The sequence below is a fragment of the Bos grunniens genome, chromosome 4 (assembly GCF_055505025.1).
Source record: "Bos grunniens cultivar Pamir isolate PY7600 chromosome 4, Bosgru_T2T1.0, whole genome shotgun sequence".
Lineage (NCBI taxonomy): Eukaryota > Metazoa > Chordata > Mammalia > Artiodactyla > Bovidae > Bos > Bos grunniens.
Genome location: NC_141168.1, coordinates 70,462,407 through 70,481,720, shown reverse-complemented (window position 1 = coordinate 70,481,720; position 19,314 = coordinate 70,462,407). Strand labels below are relative to the sequence as shown.

Genomic DNA, 19,314 nt, shown 5'->3' with positions numbered 1-19,314 from the left:
ATAGGGAAGGGACTGGTTCCTATTAACAGAGAGGAGCATCCGGTGCCTCACTTAATCTGCAGACAGTACTGACATGGACCAGGCCCAGGGTTGGGTTTCACTTTGTGGACCCTCTGCCTTGTGTCTATGACCCTTTATATTATATCACAGCAACTTCTTTCCACCCCTCCCAAGGCAAACTGCCAGGATCCATGCAAGCTCAGGGGTCTTCTCTACCCTTGGCCTTCAACTCTCAAGGCCCTGCTTGGGGACAGAGCCATTCCTCCCTCTCCCACTGGCTTGTGTGGAATCAAAGGGGCCTGGCCTTTCTGCCCCCAAGTGCTCTGATTATCAGGGTGACTTTGTTGCCAGAGGCTTTGCAAATTGAGATAATGCTGCATTTCCTAAGACTGGGACCCAGTATTCAAAATATAAAATTATTTAAATATTTTGAAAGGGCAGAAAGTTTAGATCTCTGAGGAGATTTCCGGTGACACACTGAGTTTCCCATTAAGCTAAATTCCACACCCATTAAGCTAAATTCCACACCATGTGAAAACTCAATACTCACTCCTTGCTGGATTTTCTTTACTAACTCCACCCTCTCAATGTTCCCTCAGTTATTTTAAATCGCTTTGCTGGTATAGACACCTGTGTCACATGATTGTATCTTTCAGTTTTTTGAAGTATGTAGATTGTGTTTTTGTCCATCTACTGAAGGCACCTTAGATGCAAGAAGGGCATCCTTGCCTTTCTTATTGATGAAAAATGACTTCAGTTGGAGATTATGAGCCTCCCCAGCCAAAGTCTTGTGAGTAATTTGTGAGATTTAAAGGCCTTGTGAGTGGAAAGCTCTAAAAAAATAAACTTAACTTTAACATTATACATGGATATTCTAGTATCAACAATCTTTTTTTTTGGTGGGGGAGGGGGGTGGTGTTGCTGCGTGGTTTGCAGGATCTTAGTTCCCTGATCTAGGATTGAACTCAGGCCACAGCAGCAGTGAAAGCACAAAGTCCTAACCACTAGGCTGCCAGGGAATGACCTCAGTAATCTTTTGAGAACTATGCTAGGATGATAACAACTGAAACTTTTATTTGTTTTAAAGCAGAATTATTAGTTCAGGAACATGTACAGAAAAAACAATGGGCTATAATTTGTGGTATATTTTATTCAGGGAGAATGACACATTTATATTGCTATTCTTAAATTCATATTGCTTTCATTAGGGCAAATATTAATAGTTGCCGTATTTCCTATTTAAAGATGAGACGTGTAATGTATTTTCGACAGTCAAGCAGTGGGATATAATTGGCAGTGGATACATCTTCCCTGGTGGCTAAGATGGTAAAGAATCTGCTTACAATGCAGGAGATGTGAGTTCAGTCCCTGGGTTGGGAAGATCCCTTGGAGAAGGGAATGGCAACCTGCTCCAATATTCTTGCCTGGAAAATCCCATGGACAGAGGAGCCTGGTGGGCTATAGTCCATGGGGTCACAAAGAGTTGGACACAACTGAATGCACACACACAGCATTCTTGGTATTTGGGTAATCTGAGTATATGTGTTTGTGTGTGCTACGCTTCAGTTGCAGCTATAACATTCCCAGTGGTATGTTGTATATTTATTTTAACATACCATTTGCTCAAATTGGATAGCTAAGTGTTCTTTTCCTTCCTTGGGGTACTTTTTGATGATAAAACAAGTACTCTTCTTATTAAAATATGACTGCTATCATTATAACCTCACTTGAGCTCTATAATATCAATAAACAAAACTAAAGAAAGCCATAATAAGTCACAGGTTTTCTTGTGAAATGGTTTTTCAAATCTACAGTATATTATTTAATAACCTCTCAGCCTAGTTAATTAGTTTTCTCACCCTGGAGAAAGGCTGAGAAAACATTGGCATTAGTTTCCCAACCAGAAGGCACCAATCTAAACTACTGGAAAATTCCAAGTTAGCTAAATACACAAACTTGTTTGATTAACAGTATAGTCTTGGGATAGGGTGGGGGGGTTATATAAAATAGATATTTAGGGTCTCTTGATTTTGCTTCATTTTTGTGGCAGAAGTGGTATCTTTGTTGTGGAATCATGGTACAGCTGCCCTATCTTATGGAATAAGTACCCTTAGCAAAGTCAAGTTTTCCATTAAATTCTACTGCAAAATTTAACACAGTTAAATTCCAGGAAAAACAAAGTTGTATAAAAGCTAAATTGAAAACTTTTGGTGAGAAAAAGACTAAAAGTTATTTCTGAAACATTCTGTGATCACATTAGTTGATGGGCATGCATGATCAACAGTTGCGATTTAGTATCTTATTATCAGGGTCCTTTGCTTTTGCAAAACATTTTGATTCTAAAGTATTAAGTGGCCTTTCCTTAGTAGCTCTGGTCACTCCAAGGGCTTGGGGATAAAAAAGTGAAAACATAAACTGATCTGTCTTGCAAGACTTAAGGAAATTTTAAGACCTATGGTGCACATTAGCATCACAGGAGTGAGTAAAGTGGTGTTTCAAACCCAACAAAGGTGAACACTTTCATGACGTGTCTTTTTAGTTAAATTTCTCTCACTTAACAGTTTTAATCAGATCAGCAACCACGTGTGTTCTTATTGCCATAACTCACATTATATTAAAGCAAACAATAGCATGGCAAAGATTTTAGATGGACCCCAGTAATTCTGGTAGCTTGACATTAAAGGCATTGCTTAAATCTTTGTGTCTAATATAAAAAAATCATGATTATAGCAATCCAATAAATTCTAGCTCAACTCAATTTATGTCCCAAACAGCAAAGATAATTGAAGAGGAAGAATAAGGGTAAGAATAAAATAATAGGAGGAGAAGGAGGAAAGGGGGAGGAGAAACCATTTGATATATCATCATAAATTCTCAATCCAAAGTTACTGATATATATATATATATATATATATATATATATATATATATCAGTTCAGTTCAGTTCAGTTGCTCAGTCATGTCCGACTCTTTGCAACCCCATGAATCACAGCATGCCAGGCCTCACTGTCCATCACCAACTCCTGGAGTTTACCCAAACTCATGTCCATTGAGTCAGTGATGCCATCCAGCCATCTCATCCTCTGTCATCCCCAATCCCTCCCAGCATTAGGGTCTTTTCCAATGAGTCAACTCTTCGCATCAGGTGGCCAAAGTATTGGAGTTTCAGCTTCAACATTAGTCCTTCCAATGAACACCCAGGACTGATGTCCTTTAGGATGGACTGGTTGGATCTCCTTGCAGTCCAAGAGACTCTCAAGAGTCTTCTCCAACACCACAGTTCAAAAGCATCAATTCTTCGGTTGAACACCGACCCTCACATCCATACATGACCACTGGAAAAACCATAACCTTGACTAGTTGGACCTTTGTTGGCAAAGTAATGTCTCTGCTTTTCAATATGCTATCTAGGTTGGTCATAACTTTCCTTCCAAGGAGTAAGCGTCTTTTAATTTCATGGCTGCAATCACCATCTGCAGTGATTTTGGAGCCTAAAAAAAGAAAGTCTGACAATGTTTCCACTGTTTCCCCATCTATTTCCCATGAAGTAATGGGACCAGATACCATGATCTTCGTTTTCTGAATGTTGAGCTTTAAGCCAACTTTTTCACTCTCCACTTTCACTTTCATCAAGAGGCTTTTTAGTTCCTCTTCACTTTCTGCCATAAGGGTGGTGTCATCTGCATATCTGAGGTTATTGATATTTCTCCCGGCAATCTTGATTCCAGTTTGTGCTTCTTCCAGCACAGAGTTTCTCATGATGTACTCTGCATAGAAGTTAAATAAGCAGGGTGACAATATACAGCCTTGACGGACTCCTTTTCCTATTTGGAACCAGTCTGTTGTTCCATGTCCAGTTCTAACTGTTGCTTCCTGACCTGCATATAGGTTTCTCAAGAGGCAGGTCAGGTGGTCTGGTATCCCCATAGATAAATAAACATGAGAACAGTTCAAGCCATACTGGAGCAGCACCTTAGAGATTTTCATTTCAAATGTCTCTCTATTAAGTCATCCTAAAATACAGCATTTCCAAACTGAATGTTCTTTCCTAAGCCACTAACCATTGGTCTCTTCTGTCAGAAATTCAGAATTATTTCCATGTCTGTGGATCTGTCGACCTCATAGTAGATGTTGTCATTTAATGATAAAGGAAAACAGCCTGAATGAGAGAGTCTACTAATTTGGGGAGTACTGTCTCTGCTTTTTCAGTTCAAAAAATTCAAAATGACTTTTATTTTGTCAGGACAACTAAAGTTCAGTATTTTGGTGTATTCAAGTGTGTAGCAATTAAACTTTGGAGGACACTTCTTAGTTTAACATTGTGTGGAAATTATATTAATATGTAGATAGTTCTTATTTAAAAATGGATTATCATACAATTCTAAAACTCATGAGTCTATTTTACTCTTTCTAAACCCCTTATCTTTCTAGTTCTGTCATGAGAACTTTGCATTTCCTGGATTAAAAGTTAGGAAGAGGGGGAAACAAGTCTTTAGGTGATTCAGTTAGTTCCAATAATATAAGAATGATAGATTTAAAAAAAAAGTATTTGCAGCGGGTGCTCCTAGAATGCAGATAAAAATTTCCCTAGGTTCTTGCCCTATATAACCATTTGGTATGACCAGTTTGTTCAAAAATAAACTAATAATTTTTCTATTTAGATAGATCCCTATATCTCTAGGGACGACGGAGCCTGGTGGGCTGCCGTCTATGGGGTCGCACAGAGTCGGACACGACTGAAGCGACTTAGCATAGCATAGCATAGCATAGCATAGCATAGCATATATCTCTAGAAGAATGTTAGTAGCAAATTTACTTAATGAAGTCAGATACAAATAGGCTAAACTTAATTGCTTCCAAACTCAGAAATAAGGTGATTGGAAACATAGGACCAATAAATACATAATGAATGGATAAAAGAGTTATTTAGATTTAAGCCATGGAAAAAGAAGGTCTGCATATTCAGGGCTGAAAAACTGGAGAAATCATGAAGTCCTATTAAAGCAAGATTGCCATTGGAATGCTATTTCATTAACATGCTGTGGAAACTGGGCTGATATGAAAGAACACTAGCATGTTCTCATTTTGTCTGAAGACAAAGTGGTTTAGCAGAAGGAGGTTGGTTTATGTGGAATTTAGTTAGGGAATCTAGGACCAAGGATTTGGCGCTGTTTGCATGCAGGAGAGAAAACTATGGAATCTGGCAGATATCTGGAGAACATTGGGGACAATTTTGAGATTAAAATCATGTGTTGTTACTTTGGGCAAAATCCATGAATATCCAGATTTTACTTCCTTCTCTTGTCAAGGATCCATAGAGGCGCATGCCCAGAAGACAGAGCCAAGTGAACCATTTAGCTGGGATTCTGGCCCCCAAGTACTTCTGCAGGACTCTGGGGAATTAGGCGAGATCAAGCAGAGGAAGTAGAGGCCAAGGAAGCCACAAACCAGAGCAGGGTAAATTACTAGGTGTGTCTGCTCTACTACCAATCCCAATTCAAGTAGATCTTATCATCCTGGGTCAGCCAAAGGGCAACACATCAGCCCCTCTGGCAGCAAAGGAAGGGAGCAAGGACACAGGAGGAAAGTATTTGCCTTGGTGCCTAATACCACCTACCCTAGACCTTGGCTTTTCAGAGCAATAGCCAACCTGCATGAACAGAAACACCCAAAAAGGAGAGAAATATTTAACTAGCCCTATGTATCAGGCATAATTCAATAAATTCCATGGCCAAGAAGAATTACTCCTCCAGATTAGGTGGATTCCCTTCTGATTAGAAATTTTACTTCTTAAATAATTTGCTATCACAGGCAAGTATTCTACTCACTGAAAAGATTCAAAGCACCATTGTAAAATAATGCATTGTCATTCTAGTTTATATGCCCGCCTCAACAAAGTTAAATTGCTTAGTATTTGTCAGTTTCTGAGAGAGACTGTGGACTATAACAGAAAGGAAATGGGCTTGAAATTATACAAGCATACATGCTATGTTGTTTGAGTCATGTCTGATTCTGTGATCCCATGGACTGTAGCTAACCAGACTCCTCTGTCCATGGGATTTTCCAAGCAAGAATACTGGAGTGGGCTGCCATTCCCTCCTCCAGGGGGTCCTCCTGACCCAGGGATCAAATTCACATCTCCTACAGCTCCTGGATTGCAGGCAGATTCTTTACTGCTGAACAACTGAGAAAGCCCTGAAATTATACACACTTGAGTTCAAATCTGCATTCTAAAGGAGATCAGCCCTGGGTGTTCTTTGGAAGGAATGATGCTAAAGCTGAAACTCCAGTACTTTGGCCACCTCATGCGAAGAGTTGACTCATTGGAAAAGACTTTGATGCTGGGAGGGATTGGGGGCAGGAGGAGAAGGGGACGACAAAGGATGAGATGGCTGGATGGCATCACCGACTCGATGGATGTGAGTCTGAGTGAACTCTGGGAGTTGGTGATGGACAGGGAGGCCTGGTGTGCTGCGATTCATGGGGTCACAAACAGTCGGACACGACTGAGCAAGTGAACTGAACTGAACTGACTTCAAATGCTGACTAGGTCCCTTATCACCTTGGACAAGTTATTGGAACTTTCTGTGAGCCTAAATTTTCTCTAGGTCTACTAAAGGATTTTGTTAGGATTGAATGAAACAGTATAAAGTATGTAGTCAATGACTCTGTAGGTAATAGGCCCTCAAAATGGTAGATACTTCCTACTTTGGTTTCTTTCCCCTGAGAGTCTGACCAACCCTTCATGGACCAACAAAATCAAGCCTTTATGACTGTATAAATCTTCTAAGGATCTTACCTAAGGTGACCTATGAAGGTAGTGCCTTCTATGTGCTCACAGATCCACTAGCTGGCCTGTGCTCTGGGGTACCTCTGTCCATTCTCCATTGCTTCACACGCATAGGCAGAAATGTACCCACTCTTAGCCATACTCAGGTACCATGAGGGATAATATAAGCTTAGTTTTAAAAGATAACAGTGACTTTCTCTTAATAAGTGTGGCTCTTGTAGTTCTTGCCATTTTTCACAGAATATATTAAGGATACATAAAACTAAAATAGTATCAACCTCAATCTTAAAGAACAGTAACCAATACTTTATGCCAGGGTCTCTCTTCAGAATTTTATACTGATTACTTCATTTAATCTCTGCAACAACCTTTGAGCTAGAAACTTATTATTATTATTCCCATCTCATAAATGATAACACTGAGGTTCATATCAATGTCTTTAAGAGGACAACTGATAACAATTTTTAACTATTATTTGACTTCCTGAGTATATGTTGCTAGAACGTTACTTATAAAAGTCATGTTTATTAAATGAGGAAAAGACTGAATGATGACATTAAAACACAGTTCTCTACATTCAGTTTTGAATATGAGTTGAATGTAAAACCACGAACATCATCTCTGTTTAATTGACAGCACTGCCTGTGGACTTCTGGCTTGTGGTAGAGCCTTATCTTTCCCCTGACTTCATGGTCAAATGTCCATTTAAACAAACAAACAAAGCTACAAAGCTACAACAGTGCTAGAAACAGGAAGAATCCATCAGTAGTTTATCAATCTGCAAGAATGATCACTAATTAGCTATCAGAGGGGTTAGCTGAGCAATGGCCAAGACTATTCTGCCCCTAAGCTTTGAAAAGCAACAGGCAGGCAGGAATAAGGTAGAAATGTTCTCACCCACTGTTACTACTTCTGCCAAAAGCGTGTCCTGATCAGTCAGAAAGCCAGCAGGTATCTCTGCAGTGGGAAAATATTTCTGGAGTAGCCAAAGTCATCCCTTTATCCTCTATTTTCCTGCCACTTCTCAATAACATCACTTTTCTGAATTAATTCCAGGTAATACTATTTCTGGGGCTTCCCTGGTAGGCTAAAGCGTCTGCCTGCAATGTGGGAGACATGGGTTCGATCCCTGGGTTGGGAAGATCCCCTGGAGAAGGAAATGGCAACCCACTCCAGTATTCTTGCCTGGAGAATCCCATGGACGGAGGAGCCTGGAGTGCTGCAGTCCACGGGGTTGCGAAGAGTCGGACACGACTGAGTGACTTCACTTTCACTTTCCTGGTGCCTCAGATGGTAAAGAATCTGCCTGCAATGCAGGAGACTTGGGTTCAGTCCCTGGGTCTGGAAGATCCCCTGTAAAAGGGAATGGTTACCTACTCCAGTATTCTTGCCTGGAGGATTCATGGACAGAGGAATCTGGTGGGCTACAGTCCATGGGGTCACAAAGAGTCTGACATGACTGAGTGGTTAACAACAATATTATTTTTAACAGCAGCCAAGAGTGAAATAGGACAGACAGTGGGTCATTGTTAACAGTATATGAAGTCTCCAGAGAGAGAAAAGGGTCCTGGGATTGTGGTTTTCAGACTGAAGAAGCATCATCAGTTCATAGTCTCAGGAATTCATTTAATCATTAAGCTTTACTGAGATGCAACTACGCATAAGACTCTCTTCTAGGTACTGGGATACAGTGAAGGACAAGACAGGCCAGGTCCTGTCCTCAGGGAGCTTCCATTCTGGTGTTGGTGAGTGGGGAGGCAACACACAGACCAGTGAAAAAGCCAGAGAGTGAAGAGAACTATACAGAGAAAAAAGAGTGATGGAGTAGAGTGAATAAATAGCCACTTTAGATGGAGACAGTCAGGGAAGGCCTCTCTGAGGAGGTGCACTTTAACTAGAAGCTCACTGTCAAGAAGCACCTCGTTATGAAAAGATTCCATCAGTATGCAATAGATTCATCTTGTGTGAGGAAAGATACAGGCTGGCACTATGGAACGCAGGTGCACAGCTTCTGAACAGAGGCCCATTTTCCCCTGTGCACAACACCTGTAAACTCAATGTGTCTGCCTCTTAGGGAGACTGGCCTCTTGTCACTCAGTTGAACATCTGTTTAGACAGAAGATATTGTGAAGGTGAATTTTTTTTTCAATCAATAGTTTAAAAAAATAATAGACATAATCAGAAATAAAATGAGAGCAAAAATTATAACTCACTTGCATCAGGAAAACAAAGACTCCTGGAAATAACCCTTACAAGAAATTTGTGGAAACTATATGCTAAAAAGATACATAAACTTCATAAATGTGCAGCAGTATATAATAATTTTAATTAGTTCCTGAAATTACCTACTCAGCAGTCTATAAATTTTTCCACTTAAATAGGGGTTAAAAATATAATTCTAATCCAAATGCTTTCCTTTGCAGTTTCACAAAATAATTTTAAATTTTGTTTTGGAAAAATAAAAAATCAAGGCTACAGAAGAAAAGAAAGCACGGTTGTGCACTTTCCCTATGAAATGCTAGTTATAAAATGAAGTGTTAGATAAAGAGTTGGACAGACTGTTGAATTCACATATAAATCATTAGGCACAACAGTTTTGAAAGAGACACACAAATTTAACATTTCAAAATAAGCATCATAAGCCCATGGGAAGGATGGGTTTTCTTACTAAAAAAGTATTGGGAAAATAATTCTTTTTTTGAGAAACAAAATATAGCTGTAGTTTTACTCATACCATGCACTGAAATAAATTGTAGTGCATTAAAGACATGAATATTAAAATAGTATAAAACCACTCCAGGATTTCTAAAAGAATACTAAAATAAAATATAGGAAAGCAGCCTGATGTTGGATTCCAGCATTTAAGCAAAAAAGAGAGAGAGAGAAACAGATTGACTATATAAAAGTGTCTATATAAACACTGACACAAAATATATATAACTCTATATTATATATAATAGACTATAATATTACATATATAAATAATATAATAAAGAAGATTAAAAGGCAAATGACAAATCGAGGAAAACATTTACAACACTTCCTACAAAATATGACATTTTATTAATCATTAGTCTTCATTGTTCACTAGAAAATAAGCAAAGGACATAAGTAGACAATTCATAAATAAGGAAGATGTCTAAGAAACATGTTAAAATGTCCAACTTCAGTAGTAATCAAAGATGTGCAAGTTAAGCTGTATAATACCATTTTCATCTTCTTTGATTGATAAATATTAAAAAGTTTATAATTCCCAGTGATGTTTGAGGGCTGATGATGGAATAAGGACTCATGCACAGCAGCTGACCTGTATGTTGGTGAATTTCTAGAAAGCATTTTGTGATATGAAGTTGAGAGCCTTACAAAGTTTCTTTCTTAAGCCACCCTCTCTCCATCCTCCCCCCAAATTAAGATGATCATTTAGTGTCACCAACTTTAAAAAAAATTCCAACTAAATCTTGTAGTCCAGCTGTGACACTTTTAGGTTTTAATGAATACTCTGACCCTTTCTTGGCATAGGCTCGTTAGTTTTTATTTTTATTTATTTATTTAACAATAAAGTATTTTTTTAATTTTATTTTTAAGCTTTACATAATTGTATTAGTTTTGCCAAATATCAAAATGAATCCGCCACAGGTATACATGTGTTCCCCATCCTGAACCCTCTTCCCTCCTCCCTCCCCATACCATCCCTCTGGGTCATCCCAGTGCTCTAGCCCCAAGCGTCCAGTATCGTGCATCGAACCTGGACTGGCATCTCGTTTCATACATGATATTTTACATGTTTCAATGCCATTCTCCCACATCTTCCCACCCTCTCCCTCTCCCACAGAGTCTATAAGACTCGTTAGTTTTTAAAGAAAACGTTGGTACTCCCTTGATTCATCTTTGAGAGTTGGGGCAATCTTCTTAGTATCAGTTTTCTAACAACTTTTATCAAAGGTGTTAATTCAACTTGATGGGCTATTAAAATCTTGGAGTCTTCCATTTGCTGGCAATGGAATCGTTGGGTCCTCTTATCTCCAAAACACACATATTCAGGAGAATATATTTGGAGAACCGCTGGCCTAGAAGCGAGCAGGACAAGTAGTCATTTGATTTTTTTCTTTTTTTGGAGGGAGAGATTGGCAAAAATCTGAGTTGAAAAGTGAAATTATGATGTGATAGTTTCAATCACATTTCAGCCAATGTATGAGAGCTATTTTGATGCCATCCTAACATCCTAGCTGGACTTGGACAGTTACATACTACTTTTAATGTGAGACCAGTTCATGGTTTCCGAGCTAGACTTTATTTTTCTCAAGAGCAAGTCCTGTCTTCAACTTTAAAAAAAAATTCTCCATAGTTATTTGCACAGATAAATGATCAGTATAGATTTGCTAAATGAACTTAATTCATAGAACAACAAACTCTGAGAAGAGTCTATAGAAAGTTCTGGGCACCTACCCACAGCAGCAATTTAGGATTACTGAGTAAGCTTGTTAAGGAATGTCACAAAATCTTTATCTTTTCATTATCCCAGTTGTAGCTGAGGATAAGCTGAATAAAGTTTGAGGCTGAAGATTTTAATGATGGTAAAACTCCTTTAAAATTCTCTAGATGCGCTCTACCTCAGGGTGCCAATAACAATGGCAGATAATCATGGGACTAAAATGGTATTATCCAGTTCATCCAGATCCTTAATTATGCTATGGGGAAAATGAGAGGGGGTGTGAGAGACCCAAATAAAGGAATTAGCTCTTACTGGAAAACAATTTTTAAAAACCAACACTTCTCATGTATCTGCTTTGGAGGTTTCTTTTCTTCTTTTAAGGGAAGATTTCTTGGAATGAGCTATTGAGGTTGGGTATTGAATGTTCTCTGTCTTGTTTTTTTTATACATATATTTATTTATATGTATACACTTTCAGACCAGAGATCTTGGGCAATATCTGATTTTGCTCTGATTGTTAACGAAAGGTACAGTTTGGCTGCTCACCGCTCAAAAGCCAGTAAACAGGCCAGATTGGTGAAAAGGAAAGTTTGTTTTGTTTCAGATGCCAGCAACTGCAGGGGAGTGCAGACATCTGTTCAGAGGCTGACTCCCCTCACCCTACCCCCCCACCAACCTCCAGCACTGGCATCCAGTGAGGTAAGAGCTTTTACAGACAGAAGGAGGGGGTTATATGCAGAAACAGCGCAGTCAGCTCTGCCAGTCATCTTCAAATTGGTCATTGGTGGTCTGACCAGCATCATCTTGGTTGTTTTAGGTACAGTTAATCTTCAGTTCCAGGGTCCGTTTGTTTGCATTCCTTTGAGGCCAGTTCTTGGAATTATGGTTGCACATGTCGTGGGTACAGTCTGGTTATCACGTAGTTAACTTCTTCCACCTGGGATTTCAGTAGCTATAAGACAGCTCACAGGATATGGCTCAGAATATTATCTATAGTTCTTGAGAAGGATCTAAATGTCCTTGACTATGCTTCATGACTACATTATTATTATTTGGTTATATATTATTATTTGGTTACATATTATTATGTATTTTATGTATTATGTATTTGGTTATATATATTTATTATTCATTTCAAATAATAAATTGAAACAATTTTGACTGTTTCAAATAGAAACAAATTTGAACTGTTTTCCTTTGTTTCTACATTTCTCATTTCTCTTATTAAACTTATTCTTTGGTTAAAGTTTTCCACAGACAAAAGGCAGGCAAATGACATGGGGTGAGGATAGGGTGGGCAGCAAGGACCATAAAATTCTGCTCTGTTGAGATTTTGAGATGTTGAGATTTTGCTCTTTCCAGTTATAATAACAATAATGGCTAACTTGTTTATAGCACTAATTAATCATCAGGAACCATCCTAAGTATTTCACAAATACTAATTCATTTAACTCAATGCAGTCTTGTTAGATGGAGAAGGCAATGGCAACCCACTCCAGTACTCTTGCCTGGAAAATCCCATGGATGGAGGAGCCTGGTAGGCTGCAATCCATGGGGTCGAGAAGAGTCAGACACGACTGAGCGACTTCACTTTCACTTTTCACTTTCATGCATTGGAGCAGGAAATGGCAACCCACTCTAGTGTTCTTGCCTGGAGAATCCCAGGGACAGGGGAGCCTGGTGGGCTGCCGTCTATGGGGTCGCACAGAGTTGGACACAACTGAAGCGACTTAGCAGCAGCAGCAGCGGCAGTCTTATTAGATTAATATTTTTTGTTGCCTATTTTATAGTTAAGGAATTGGAAGCACAGCAAGATTAAGTAGTTTGTCCGATGTCACACAGCCAGGTAGTGCTAGTGCTGGGCTTCACACACGTCAGGCTCTTCCTGCAATGGGGTAGAGGGTACAGGGAGTCTGTTGACTTTTGAGTAAAACTGTGCATATGAAAATCTGGTCTGATCTATAGACCTTCCTGGGCTGTATTTTCCATAGTAGTAAAAATGAGAATCATAATTACTTCCTAAGTTTAATAGAGTAAAAGATCATGTATGAGCCAACAACTACAATAGGTCCCTGAGCATGGTGGATACTCAGCATATATGAGTTTTTGTCTTTAATGACAAGAAATTCTCTGAACAAAGAAAGTCTGCTTTCTCTGGTAGCCATGTTATCTAGGGCTTCTGTCCTCATCCTCAGAGGCCCAGTGTCAGGAAATAAGAATAGCTTGAACGTGACCTTAACTCTCATGTCCCACAGCCTGCATGTATGGAAGAGCTATCACTCACACCTGCACATATTTTGAGTAACTCTCTAAAACTGCATATAAGGAGATGAGAGTGAAGTCCTCAAGTGAACTGAATCTCCTGGGACTTTTCTATGGTGATGAAGCGGTATGTTATTTTTAAGTACTACCAGCCATAGGCCTCACCAAAGCTTCTAAGTTTTTTCAAAGCTGTAAAACAAAGCATAAGACATGGCATAAAGATTCTGATGCATGCTTCTGGGGTGAGTCTCTACCATCTCAAAGCAACCCCTAAACGAGATAAGCCTTGGTGGGCCCCAAAGTGAGAAGGAGGGTGGGCCTGCCAGGGCCACTGGCCTGCAGTTCACTGTTGAGTGTCCAGTGCCCTGAACTCTGCCTGCTGCCCCTCCCTGATGCAAAGCCTGGACAGCCTGCCTTCCACAGACCTGGAGATTTTCAGATCTTGTCTGAGGATGATACGAGGAAAAACCTTGCTCTCTGACCAAGGTGGAATAGGACAAACCTGTTGGAAAACTTGCGTATGTTCCGGGGGCTAGAATCAAAGTGTCACCATGGCACTTGCCTCTGAGGAGTTCTCTGGAAATGGGTGGAATGAAAGGCATGGTGTTTAGAATGTAGCACCTGACAGTAATAGGGCTCCCCCAGTCTGGCCCATATTACTGTTATGATATAAAAGCTGATGCTTCCTGGAACACTATTCTAAGGGTATTGCATGAAATGACTCATTGAGTCTTCACAATGGCCTTATTATCTCTTACCATGAAGTAACAGCGACTCAGAGAGCCCAGCAGCCCTCTCTCCAGTACCTCCTCCTCAGCTGCCAATCTTTATTGACCTCCCCCTGCTCTCTGGGAGAAACCAGTCTCCATCACACAGCTGCTGCTAAGGCCCTTCATGACCTAGCTTCCAAACAGCTCTTGGGGTAAATTATTTTTTCCCCTTCACATTCCACATTCAGGTTGTGATGAATTGGGTTCAGGTCTTCAAATGTATTATATTCTCCATTACCGCAGGACCTTTGCACAGGACCTCTGCCTGAAATCACCTCTCTCTTACTCCCTAAGCAGGATAATCACTACTCGGACTTTGAGGTAAACTTAGATCCAGCAGTTATTCCTACTGTTTATTGTTTACTCTTCTTTACTTTTCAGACACATTTTACTTTATTGTATTGACTGATGTAACTGTTGATTTCCCATCTCTTGATTCAAGGCTCCACGTGGCCAGACTTTCCACAGACCATGGAGCATACCATCGAGTGGATCCTCAAAAAATGTTTTTTGATGAATGAGAGATTGACTTTCTTTTGCTCTGCTGTCTCAGCCACACTACTGTTCCACCCCTGAAAATCATAATTTAAAGTGCCTGTTGATAATTATCATTATCAGTTTGACTTAATTAATCCTTTGTTGTCTCTATCCTTGCCAAGCAAAAGCAAAAATCTTTCTATGCCAAAATCCTTAGTTCAAAAGAAATTATAATGTCAAACAATGAAGGAAAGCAGTTAGAAGAAATGACTTTTTTTTTTTTTTATAGCTATTCTCCTGTTTCCCTCGAAGCCACTGACACATGCATAACCCTGGTCTCTCTGTAACCTTACAGCCCCGGAAACCACACATCATGTGCTTTGGATCTCACATATCACTCATGCTCAGAGGCAGGGCAAGAATGGAAAAAGCTTTGGTTTTAGGGTAAAACAAATTCAGGTCATATTCCCAGCAGAGCCACTCTCTAGATTTTGTGCATGAATTTGTGCATGAAGTTAAATCTCTCAGGGTCTCAATTTCCTCTTCTCTGAAATGGGGATGCTAACATCGACTTCATGAAGTGGTTATGAGGGTTCAAGGAAATAAATGTCAAGTGTCTGGTGAAGGGACAAACTTATAGTGAACAGTAGCTGATGCCAACTTTCTTTTCTCTCTTCTTTCTTTGCCTTATCCCATGGGATTTTGTTCAGGAATTTTATAGCATCTTTGCAGGAATTACTGACTGGGCTTCAGTGGATCTGTGAACACCCTGAAATTACATGAAGAGCTGTGGAAGTTGATAAGGGCTTTTATTTCTAGAAAGTATATGGATCAGTTTCCTGAGGCTGCCGCAACAAAGGATCATAAACTTGGTGGTTTAAACAATAGAAAACCTGGGCCTCACAGATCTGGAGGCTAGAGGTCTGCAATCAAGGTGTCTGCAGGGTTGGTTCCTTCTGAAGGTGCTGAGGGACAGTCTGTTTCAAGTCTCTTTCCAGTTTCTGGTGGTCTCAGGCACTCCTTGGCTTTAGAAGGTATTCACATTGTTTCTTCATATTGTCTTCCTCTATACATGTTTCTGTGTCTCCTCTGTCCATGGGATTTCCCAGGAAAGAATACTGGAGTGGGTTGACATTTCCTTCTTCAGGGGATGTTCCCAACCCAGGGACTGAACTCTTGGCTCCTGCTGCATCTCCTGCATTGCAGGTGACTTCTTTACTGCCAAGCCACCAGGGAAGCCCTGTCTCTGTGCTCAGATTTCCCTTTTGTATAAGGGTATCAGTCATATTGGATTAGGGCTCACTCTAATTACCTCACCTCAAACGTGACCAATTGCAAAGACCCTATTTCCAAATTATATCATATTCCCAAGATCTGGGGGTTAAATTTCAATATAGCTCTTTAGAGGTGACACAATTCATTCATAGCAATACCCATAGCTTTCACTGGATTCCTAAAGAAGTCTTTAGTCCTTCTAAAGATTAAAAACTAGTGGCTGGAAAATCTGCTTTATGGCTTGTCTTATATAAATCTAATCAACAAGTTTGTAGGCTCGAGATGTGCCAGGGTGTGTCTTAAATGCTAAATCATGGAGAAACAACAACGTGATTTTGATGGGGTTATTTAGGCATGTATTAATGGATGGACAGTACAGAAAGTCTCTTTTCACACCAGTCTTGGTTCTGGTTGGCAGAACCGTTGCTATTTGGTTAAAATCTTAATGGCTGTGTTAAGAATTCCTTGAATCCCACTCATAAAGTTTACATTCCCGTGGGCGAGACAATTTTATCAAATAACATAAATGAACATATAATTATACATTGAGATTAATGCTAGGATAGAAAGAAAAATGATTCTATAAAAGCATATAATTAAGGAATTTGACTTGGCCTGAATTAGTCAGGGGAGGTTTCACTGAGGAAATGATGCTTCCTTTGAGATTGGAAAAACAAATTCAAGTGCACCTAAGGAGAAGAGTATTTCAGGCAGAGGAACAGCACATACAAAGGCCCTGTGGTAGGAGGGAACATGTTACCTTAGAGAAATTAAAAGAAAGCCAATGAGGCTGGAGCAGAGATTTGGAAGTGGGAGAGTGAGAGAATGGTGTGAGGTAAAGCTAAAGGACTTTTGGGCATTGTGAATAATTTGGTATCTCCTCCTAGGAGATATAGGAAACCACCAAAAGGTGTCTCCATCTTAACCTGTGTTTCAACCTATACTCTTAGCCTTACTCCTCTTGACTTTTTGAAATTCTTAGCCCTGATTCTTTAGAGATGCTACTTTATTCTGGTACCTTCCTATTACTCTGGCTATGCCTTTTCAATTTTTATTATTTTTTTCAATTTTCAATTCAATAATTTTCAATTCAATTTCAATTATTATTATTTTTTTTCCTGTCTGTTCCTTATCTATTGCCTTCCACTCTCTTCTTGAGTCATCTCATCCTATTGCATCGTTTCAGCTACCACCCTTCTGTAGACATCTCCAAAACTTTTTTCTTTGGGCTGCAGTTGCCTTTTGCTATTTGCTTATGAAATAAACACTACACAATTTTGATCACATGAATATCAACAAGGTCTGCTTGAACTCTGTTTTGGAATGCTATGTGTAACTTCTATATAGATGATGTTATTAAATCCATATCATTTGGACTATTAACACAGATTTGCCACAGGGCGAAAGAGAATGAATCACCTTTCAGGAGGCTTGAACAAGGATTGCTGGGGTGCTCTCAGCAAGGCCTCCCAGTCAGCAGTGGAAACAGCTGACAGATAGTTTGCCTTGTGCTCTCTCCTTATACATGAAACACATGCTTTGAGTTTGTTGAGGTTTCTGCTCATCTTCCCTGAGGGACCCTGACTCAGGGTTACAGTCACCCACTGCTTACGTCCATGTGGGCGTAGAACATCTCCCTAGCTAGTAGCTGAATGTATTTGAATGTTGATGTGGCAAGGTCTACGTGAGTACTGAAAACCAGATTTAATTGGAAACCAGTGGGTCTGACACTCAGAGAGTGATGCTTCTAAGGTACCTATTGTGGAAGAGAATCTGAAGGAATAGAGGAAGAAAGGGAGAGAGAGAGGGGAGAAAGGAGCAAGAGAGAAAAAGATCCAAACCATTATTTACTAAACACAGCATGATTTGCTTTCACATATATGTTAATACTTAATCCTTACAAGCATGCTGGCAGGTGGGTATTGGGGCTGGGAATCAATCATTTTTATTTTGTAGTTGATGTCCTTTTGATTATATCTCAAAGTCTAGATCATGGATTTGGTGAAAAATCAGAACTTTGAGTCATACTGGTTTCTCTCACTCCCATGAAGACTCAGCTACCATCGAGTTTTCTGAGCATTTCCCTTGAAATATCTTGTCCTGACCCTACACATTTACGACTAGTCAGCCAGAAACTCAAATCACATGATACTCAAACCACAAAGCCAGAAACTCAAACCACAGCAAGTACTGGCAAACAAGGGAACCCGCAGTTGAACTGAGACAATCAACACTGTCCTAGCCCCTAAATCTCTCCCATTTATGGCAGTTCTTCCTGAATGCTAGTCTAGGTTTGTCCTCCTGATGTGGCTCAGTTCACAGTCTTTGACACTGAACTTGTTTTCTCTTGTGTTTTTTTTAACTGACTTTAACTCAGTACTTAAAAGGATTCACCTGCCAGGCCCCTCATGGGTCATAGAAGACTTATTTTATTTCCTTGGATGCTTCATAATTTTACCTGAGCGCAAAATTCTCATACTTGTCTACTTGGCTGATACTTTACATGCTCCATTGCTGAACCCTTCAAGGACAGGAGAGAACTCAGAAAGGACTATGTATGGAAGAATCAATTATAAGAAAAGCCTTTGAGTACTTCAGGAACAGCTTCCTTAAATTGTTTGTACTCTCCCCTGCTCCCATGACAGAAATATTATATTATGAAATTTGAAGGGAAGTTTGTCCAGCAAGAATTATCTGTTCTAGTCATCATTAATGGATTATATTGAGCAAGTGCTCATTCAGCCAAACCCCATTACTCTGGGCAAATTCCTTTCTGCTCAATTCAATTCGTCATTCTATCCTTGGGGACTCCAAAAAGTTTTGTACAAAATCTACTAGCATATATAGTAATCACTCTCCAGTGGTGAGTTCCTGTGTTGGGTAATCCCAATATATGTGCATCTACTTCTGGATTTTTTTTTTTTTTTGCCTCAGTGCTCAGAGTTTTGCAGCTAATACCGGTGCGCTGAATTTTTGGAAGAGTTTACATTCTCACAGTCACCTTCAGCCATGATGTCCAGACACTGCTAAATCATTCCCTGCTCTGCACTTGCTGCTATTCCTTATTATCCACATCTTGGCACTGACTGAGACATAGATTCAACCCATTTCCATTGTTTCAATAAACAGACAAACAAGAAAATTATTCAAGGTCTTTGCTGCAGTTTTAAGCAGATAGAAGGGGATGCAGTCTAAGAATAAACATGAAAGCTCTTCAAAAGCCCCTTGGAAATTGCTCCATGATGCTTGGCCAACTCTTTCAATAATTCTCTCTCCTATCTTTTCCCCTCTCCCCAGTTCCCAAATCC

The 19,314-nt window shown here is 39.7% G+C and overlaps 1 long non-coding RNA gene across 1 annotated transcript in view; it reads right to left on the bottom strand.

Annotated features, from left to right (window-relative positions):
- Positions 1-10,300: 10,300 nt before the first annotated feature.
- Positions 10,301-19,314, bottom strand: part of LOC147374325 (uncharacterized) — a 196,600-nt gene continuing 187,586 nt past the window's right edge. Inside the window, exon 7 of the long non-coding RNA XR_015162642.1 lies at positions 10,301-10,857. This is a non-coding gene — a long non-coding RNA (uncharacterized LOC147374325). The remainder of the gene's footprint in view (positions 10,858-19,314) is intronic.